This window comes from Mus musculus, chromosome 10 (assembly GCF_000001635.26).
Source record: "Mus musculus strain C57BL/6J chromosome 10, GRCm38.p6 C57BL/6J".
NCBI lineage: Eukaryota > Metazoa > Chordata > Mammalia > Rodentia > Muridae > Mus > Mus musculus.
Genome location: NC_000076.6, coordinates 50,522,124 through 50,530,494, shown reverse-complemented (window position 1 = coordinate 50,530,494; position 8,371 = coordinate 50,522,124). Strand labels below are relative to the sequence as shown.

The 8,371-nt window shown below is 41.1% G+C and overlaps 1 pseudogene; it reads left to right on the top strand.

Moving 5' to 3' along the window:
- The first annotated feature begins 7,224 nt into the window (after positions 1-7,224).
- Positions 7,225-8,208, top strand: Gm46199 (annotated as a pseudogene).
- Positions 8,209-8,371: the final 163 nt, after the last annotated feature.

Here is an 8,371-nt window from a genome sequence, read left to right as displayed (position 1 = left end):
CAGACCCAAAGAAATGTGAGGCTCCCAGGACCCAGTGGGATTGTCTTTAGCTATATTGCTCAGAGAAGGGTGAGCTAGATCCTGTGGAGACCACCTTCAGTAGATAGGCATGGCCAGTGGTTGAGAGATAGGGCCACCCACCCATCTCAAAGTATTTTTAACCCAGAAATGTTTATGTACAAAGGAAGAACAGGGATTAAAAAAAAATGGAACAGAGACTGAAGGAAGGGCAAACCAGGGAACAGCCCTACCTGGGAATACATCATGTCTGCAGAAATCAAACCCAGCACAGTTGCCGTGATCAAGAGGCACTTGGGGACAAGAACCAAGTGTGGTAGTTCCTGGGGAGGTCCGTCCAGCAACTGACCAATGCAGATGTGAATGTTTGGAGTCAACCATCAGGATGAACTCAGGGAACCTGGTGGGGGAGCTGGCAGAAAGACTGGATGAGCAGAGAGGAATTGCAGCCCCATTGGAAAAACAACATAGACTGGCCTGACCACCTAGTTCTCCCAGAGATTAGATCACCAACCAAGCAATATACATGGAGGGATCTATGGCTCCAGATACATATGTAGCAGAAGATGGCCTTGTCCAACAGCAATGGGAAGGGAGGTCCTTGGTCCTGAGACGGGGGAGGGGTTGATGCCTCAGAGTAGGGGGATGGTGGAACAGTGGGGCAGAAGAGTGAGGGTGGGTGGGGGAGCATTCTCATATAGGCAAAAAGGAGAGGAAGGACAGATGTGGGATGAAGAGTGGTAGAGAGGTTAACTGGGAAGTGGGATATCATGGGATGGGGGGTTGGTGGAAGGGCTGGCTGGGAAGCAAAATATCATTTGAGATATAAATGAGTGGAATGATTAATAATAATAAAAGAAAAATTACAATATCAGTAAAAATACATTTTAAAAAGGAATCAGAAGTAGACATAAGTACATAAAAATGGAAAGAATCCATCTCTCTGCCCATTTGAAAGCCAGTTAGTGGATATTAAGTATGTTGTTCGCTTTGTAAACATTTTGTATTATTTAAATTAGCACACAGGATTTAGATATAATTGTAGCACTTTTGAACAAAGTGTGTTGTTATTGATCCTCCTTCCACCCCTTGCTACCTTTGATTTTCCCTCCTCCAGCCTTCGCTTTCTGTCTCTTTTCTTCATTTTCCATACCCTACATGTCCTTCACCCACCCTTCATCCTTCTTCATGACCTATTTTTCCTCCCTCATTTGATTTCCTATCTAGTTGTTTAGGTTTTACACTTCAGAGATTGGGATCCATATGTGAGAAAAGACATGGAGTTTTTGTCTTTCTGAGAATGGATTATTTCATTTAATATAATTTTCATGTCCATCCATTCCTTATAAATTTTATGACTTTATTTTTTCTTTGCTACTGAGTAAAACCCAATTTTGTGCATGAAGCACATTTTAATTAGCCATTCATCTGCTGGTGGATATTTAGGTCAGTTTCATGTCCTTATCAGCACCAGTTGGGTAACAATAAATGGAATGTACAAGTATCTCCCTGGTGGGGTGTACAGTTCTTAGGGAACATACCCAGGTGTGGTACCACTGGGTCCTATGTCAGGTCTACTTTTTATGTGGATACCTGTTTTGACTGCATGGATGTCTGAGAAGTATATGTGTACTGAAGCCTGAAAAAGGCATCAGATCCTGTCATGACAAATCTTATGTCAACTTATGTCCAGTTGCAGCAGAAGACTCCAACATTTTGGAGATGCCACTGCTATGAGATGACCACCAAGAACAACAGCAGCCATAGAGTAAAGTCAGCTGGAACCTAGAAGACAAGCTGTGTGTGTTTGTGCTGCAGAGGACAGAGCTGAAAGAGTGACTCAAGCTCCTTGGTGGAGCCCAGAATACCGTGAATGAATCCCAGATAATTAGACATTGAGTTATTTAGAATGCTGAAGTTTGGTTTTGCTTGGTTCAGATTATGGCTGTACCCTGTTTCTTTCCTCTTAAGGTAGGTATTTAATTTCATTTTGAGTTTTACAGATGCCCAGAGCTAAATGACTTTGAAGTTTTAAAAGAGTTTTAGGATTTTTTTTTTGTTTTGTTTTGTTTTGTTTTGTTTTGTTTTGTTTTTGAGAGATTAGATACTTTAAAGAACCTGGGAATTTACTGTGTTTAAATTTGTAAAAGACTGTGGGACTTTAAAGTTATTTATGTTTTTAATATGAGATCTTGGGAATTGATAAGAAAAGAAAGATTGTGGTTTAATAACAATGTGTTTGTGTGTCAAATTAACAAGGGGTCAGTGGTGCTGGCTAGTCTCATGTCAACTTGACACACAAAGTAGAGTTATTTCTTAACTGAGAAAAATGTCTCCATAAGATCCAGTTGGAGACAACCGGCCACCTTCCTCGTGAGAGCATAGGGGTCCGCCCTGCCCGAGAGGTTTCTGCCTCAGGCCCTGGCGGCAGGAGCCTCCTTGGCTCCGGGACTCCACGGAGGGCAGGCTGCATGGGTGAGGGTGTGGAATACAGAGGCCAGCCATTTCAGGGACAGGCGAGAGCCAGAGAGCTTCTGAGGCGGTGCCATCTTCGGCTCCAGACAACCGACCACCTTCCTGGCCAAAGCAACACAGCTCCTGGGAAAGATCCTGTTTTGGGCCTTCATCTTCAGCCAGGAGGAGGTCCAAACACCAGATAACTGTGCACCTTCCCTGAAAGAGGAGAGCTTGCCTGCAGAGACTTCTCTGACCACTGAAACTCAGAGGAGAGAGCTTGTCTCCCAAGTCTGCTGATAGAGGGTAACAAAATCAACAAAGGAACAATCTCTAAACAAAGACAACTATAACAACTAACTCCAGAGATTGCCAGATGGCAAAAGGTAAACGTAAGAATCCTACTAACAGAAACCAGGACCATCATCAGAACCCAGAACGCCCACTTCGCCCAGTCCAGGGCATCCTAACACACCTGAAAAGGTAGACCTGGATTTAAAAGCATATCTCATGATGATGGTAGAGGACATAAAGAAGGAATTTAATAACTCACTTAAAGAAATACAGGAGAACACTGCTAAAGAGTTACAAGTCCTTAAAGAAAAACAGGAAAACACAACCAAACAGGTAGAAGTCCTTATAGAAAAACAGGAAAACACATCCAAACAGATAATGGAAATGAACAAAACCATACTAGACACAGTGAAGAAAACCCAAAGTGAGGCAACGCTGGAGATAGAAACCCTAGGAAAGAAATCTGGAACGATAGATGCCAGCATCAGCAACAGAATACAAGAGATGGAAGAGAGAATCTCAGGTGCAGAAGATTCCATAGAGAACATCGGCACAACAATCAATGAAAATGGAAAATGCAAAAAGATCCTAACTCAAAACATCCAGGAAATCCAGGACACAATGAGAAGACCAAACCTACACATAATAGGAGTGGATGAGAATGAAGATTTTCAACTCAAAGGACCAGCAAACATCTTCAACAAAATTATTGAAGAAAACTTCCCAAAGCTAAAGAAAGAGATGCTCATGTACATACAAGAAGCCTACAGAACTCCAAATAGACTGGACCATAAAAGAAATTCCTCCCGACACATAATAATCAGAACATCAAATGCACTAAATAAAGATAGAATACTAAAAGCAGTAAGGGAAAAAGGTCAAGTAACATATAAAGGCAAGCCTATCAGAATTACACCAGATTTTTCACCAGAGACTATGAAAGCCAGAAGAGGCTGGGCAGATGTTATACAGAAACTAAGAGAACACAAATGCCAGCCCAGGCTACTGTACCCGACCAATTTCCCTTATGAATATCGATGCAAAAATCCTCAATAAAGTTCTTGCTAACCGAATCCAAGAACACATCAAAACAATCATTCATCCTGACCAAGTAGGTTTCATCCCAGGGATGCAGGGATGGTTCAATATACGGAAATCCATCAATGTAATCCAGTATATAAACAAACTCCAAGACAAAAACCACATGATCGTCTCGTTAAATGCAGAGAAAGCATTTGACAAAATCCAACATCCACTCATGATAAAAGTCTTGGAAAGATCAGGAATTCAAGGCCCATACCTAAACATGATAAAAGCAATCTACAGCAAACCAATAGCCAACATCAAAGTAAATGGTGAGAAGCTGGAAGCAATCCCACTAAAATCAGGGACTAGACAAGACTGTCCACTCTCGCCCTACCTATTCAACATTGTACTTGAAGTCCTAGCCAGAGCAATTAGACAACAAAAGGAGATCAAGGGAATAAAAATTGGAAAGGAAGAAGTCAAAATATCACTTTTTGCAGATGATATGATAGTATATATAAGTGACCCTAAAAATTCCACCAGAGAACTCCTAAGCCTGATAAACAGCTTCAATCAAGTAGCTGGATATAAAATTAACTCACACAAGTCAATGGCCTTTCTGTATACAAAGGATAAACAGGCTGAGAAAAAAATTAGGGAAACAACACCCTTCTCAATAGTCACAAATAATATAAAATACCTTGGCCTGACTCTAACTAAGGAAGTGAAAGATTTGTATGATACGAACTTCAAGTCTCTGAAGAAAGAAATTAAAGATCTCAGAAGATGGAAAGATCTCCCATGCTCATGGATTGGCAGGATCAACATTGTAAAAATGGCCATCTTGCCAAAAGCAATCTACAGATTCAATGCAATCCCCATCAAAATTCCAACTCAATTCTTCAATGAATTAGAAAAGGCAATCGGCAGATTCATCTGGAATAACAAAAAACCGAGGATAGCAAAAACTCTTCTCAAGGATAAAAGAACCTCTGGTGGAATCACCATGCCGGACATAAAACTGTACTACAGAGCAATTGTGATCAAAACTGCACGGTACTGGTATAGTGACAGACAAGTAGACCAATGGAACAGAATTGAAGACCCAGAGATGAACCCACACACCTATGGTCACTTGATCTTTGACAAGGGAGCTAAAACCATCCAGTGGAAAAAAGACAGCATTTTCAACAAATGGTGCTGGCACAACTGGCGGTTATCATGTAGAAGAATGTGAATTGATCCATTTCTATCTCCTTGTACTAAGGTCCAATCTAAGTGGATTAAGGAACTCCACATAAAACCAGAGACACTGAAACTTATAGAGGAGAAAGTAGGGAAAAGCCTTGAAGATATGGGTACAGGGGAAAAATTCCTGAATAGAACAGCAATGGCTTGTGCTGTAAGATCAAGAATTGATAAATGGGACCTCATAAAATTGCAAAGCTTCTGCAAAGCAAAAGACACCGTCAATAAGACAAAAAGGCCACCAACAGATTGGGAAAGGATCTTTACCTATCCCAAATCGGATAGTGGACTAATATCCAATATATATAAAGAACTCAAGAAGGTGGACTCCAGAAAACCAAATAACCCCATTAAAAAATGGGGCTCAGAGCTGAACAAAGAATTCTCACCTGAGGAATACCGAATGGCAGAGAAGCACCTGAAAAAATGTTCAACATCCTTAATCATCAGGGAAATGCAAATCAAAACAACACTGAGATTCCACTTCACTCCAGTCAGAATGGCTAAGATCAAAAACTCAGGTGACAGCAGATGCTGGCAAGGATGTGGAGAAAGGGGAACACTCCTCCATTGTTGGTGGGATTGCAAGCTTGTACAACCACTCTGGAAATCAGTCTGGCGGTTCCTCAGAAAATTGGACATAGTACTACCGGAGGATCCCGCAATACCTCTCCTGGGCATATATCCAGAAGATGTCCCAACCGGTAAGAAGAACACATTCTCCACTATGTTCATAGCAGCCTTGTTTATAATAGCCAGAAGCTGGAAAGAACTCAGATGCCCCTCAACAGAGGAATGGATACAGAAAATGTGGTACATTTACACAATGGAATACTACTCAGCTATTAAAAAATGAATTTATGAAATTCCTAGGTAAATGGATGGACCTGGAGGATATCATCCTGAGTGAAGTAACCCAATCACAAAGGAACTCGCACAATATGTACTCACTGATAAGTGGATATTAGCCCAGAACCTTAGGATACCCAAGATATATGATACAACTTGCCAAACGCATGAAATTCAAGAAGAACGAAGACCAAAGTGTGGACACTCTACCCTTTCTTAGAAATGGGAACAAAACACCCATAGAAGGAATTACAGAGACAAAATTTGGAGCTGTGACGAAAGGATGGACCATCTAGTGATTGCCTTATGCAGGGATCCATCCCATAATCAGCTTCCAAATGCTGACACCATTGCATACACTAGCAAGATTTTGCTGAAAGGACCCAGATATAGCTCTCTCTTGTGAGACTATGCCGGGGCCTAGCAAACACAGAAGTGGATGCTCACAGTCAGCTATTGGATGGGTCACATGGCCCCTTATGGAGGAGCTATAGAAATTACCCAAGGAGCTAAAGGGAACTGAACCCTATAGGTGGAACAACAATATGAACTAACCAGTACCTGGAAGCTCTTGTCTTTAACTGCATATGTATCAAAAGATGGCCTAGTCGGTCATCACTGCAAAGAGAGGCCCATTGGACTTGCAAACTTTATATGCCCCAGTACAGGGGAACACCAGTGCCAAAAAGGGGAATTGGGTGGTTAGGGGATTGGGGGGGTGGGTATGGGGGACCTTTGGGATAGCATTGAAAATGTAAACGAGGAAAATACCTAATAAAAATATATATTTTCAAGATATATGCAAAAAATCCAGTTGTACTGCATTTTCTTAATTAATCATTGATGGGGGAGGGCCCATACAAATTGTGGGTGGTGTCATCTTGGGCTGGTGGTTCCTGCCCTGTTTGAGTTTGTATTCTGACTTTGATGATGAACTTCCTCTAATATGGAAGTATAAGCCAAATAAAGCACCTTCTCCTCCAAAAAGAAAAGGAAGAAAAGAAAAGAAAAGAAAAGGGAAGGGAAGAGAAGAGAAAAAAGAAAAGAAAAGAAAAGAAAAGGAAAGGAAAAAGAGCAGAGCCATTGTGAGCAACGACTGACACTGTGCATATGATGTACTGTTTTGGGTTGCTTTTTTGTCCATCTAGTGCAGAGGGCTGTTTGATGGTTGTTGTGACTTGGATGTCTGTTTGACTTGGATGTTGATGAAAATTTTGGAGTTGGATACTAATAAAATTTTGGACTCAGATGCTGATGAAGTTTGGACTCAAATATGGTGAACCTGCTTGGATTTTGACAGATTTGTGTTGACATTGACTATTCCTATCAACAAAGATGAAGAGATGGCAAGTGTGGCAGGACCTAACGTCCATCTCCTTTCATGGAGAGGCTTTAACAGAACATTATACAATCTTAATGATCCTTGGCCAAGGAGCATTAAGGAAAGTAAAATTGGCTAGCCATCTCCTCACCTAGACAACAGTAACAGTAAAAATTATTCTATCAGGCAGAAAGAACACCCTCATCAAATCAGAAATTGAAATTATAAAAACTCTAGAACATCCTCATAGTAAACTTTTTCACATTATCAACACCACAAACAACATTTATATAATTCTGGAACATGTGGTGGGAGGAGACCCGTTCAGCAGAATTGTGGAGTTTGGCTACCTACCAGAGGAGGAGTCTCATAGGCTATTTAAACAGATGGTATATGACTTCCAGTATTGTCACCATGAAGGGATTGCCCACAAGGATTTAAAGCCTGAACATATTTTAGTGGATGGCAAAGACAATATAAAACTTAGTGATTTCAGATTGGGCACCAAGATGAGCCAGAAGCCAGCAACTTTCTGTGAGACCTTACTTTATTGCACACCAGAACTCTCAAAAGTTAAAGGGTAGGATGGATGTGCAATTGATGTTTGAAGCTTGGGGGGTTGTGCTTTACTTCATGTTGATAGAGTGCCCCCTTTCCAGGGAAATTACTATGAAGAACTAAAGCAGAAAATCTTGGCAGGAAAATACTCCATTAAATTCAAACTCTCACCAGAACTTTGGGATATGGTTGCTAAGTTGCTACCTGTAAAGCCTGGACAAAGGCCAATGGTACATGATATTGTGAGCATCTAATGGCTAAAGCATGACAATGAAGGCTCTCCCAGATCCTTTAGGAAGAACACAGACAGCCACCCAGACCCCACTGTAATGGTCATCATGGGTGTCATAGGACTTAAGGAACAAGAGACAAAACAAAGTTTATGGGAGTAAAAATTTGACCAGGTGATGTCTACATATTTTATGCTTAGACAACAGTAACCCTGAGGAGACAACTTAATAAAAAAAACTTAAGCCCAGGCAGTAGGATCAAACCTTGGACTATACAGGGCCAAGCATGATACAATAAATAGTTATTAGGAGGGGATCTAGGGTCTCTACCTTTCCTATATTCATTTTGCTCACTCTACATGAAAGTCCTAAG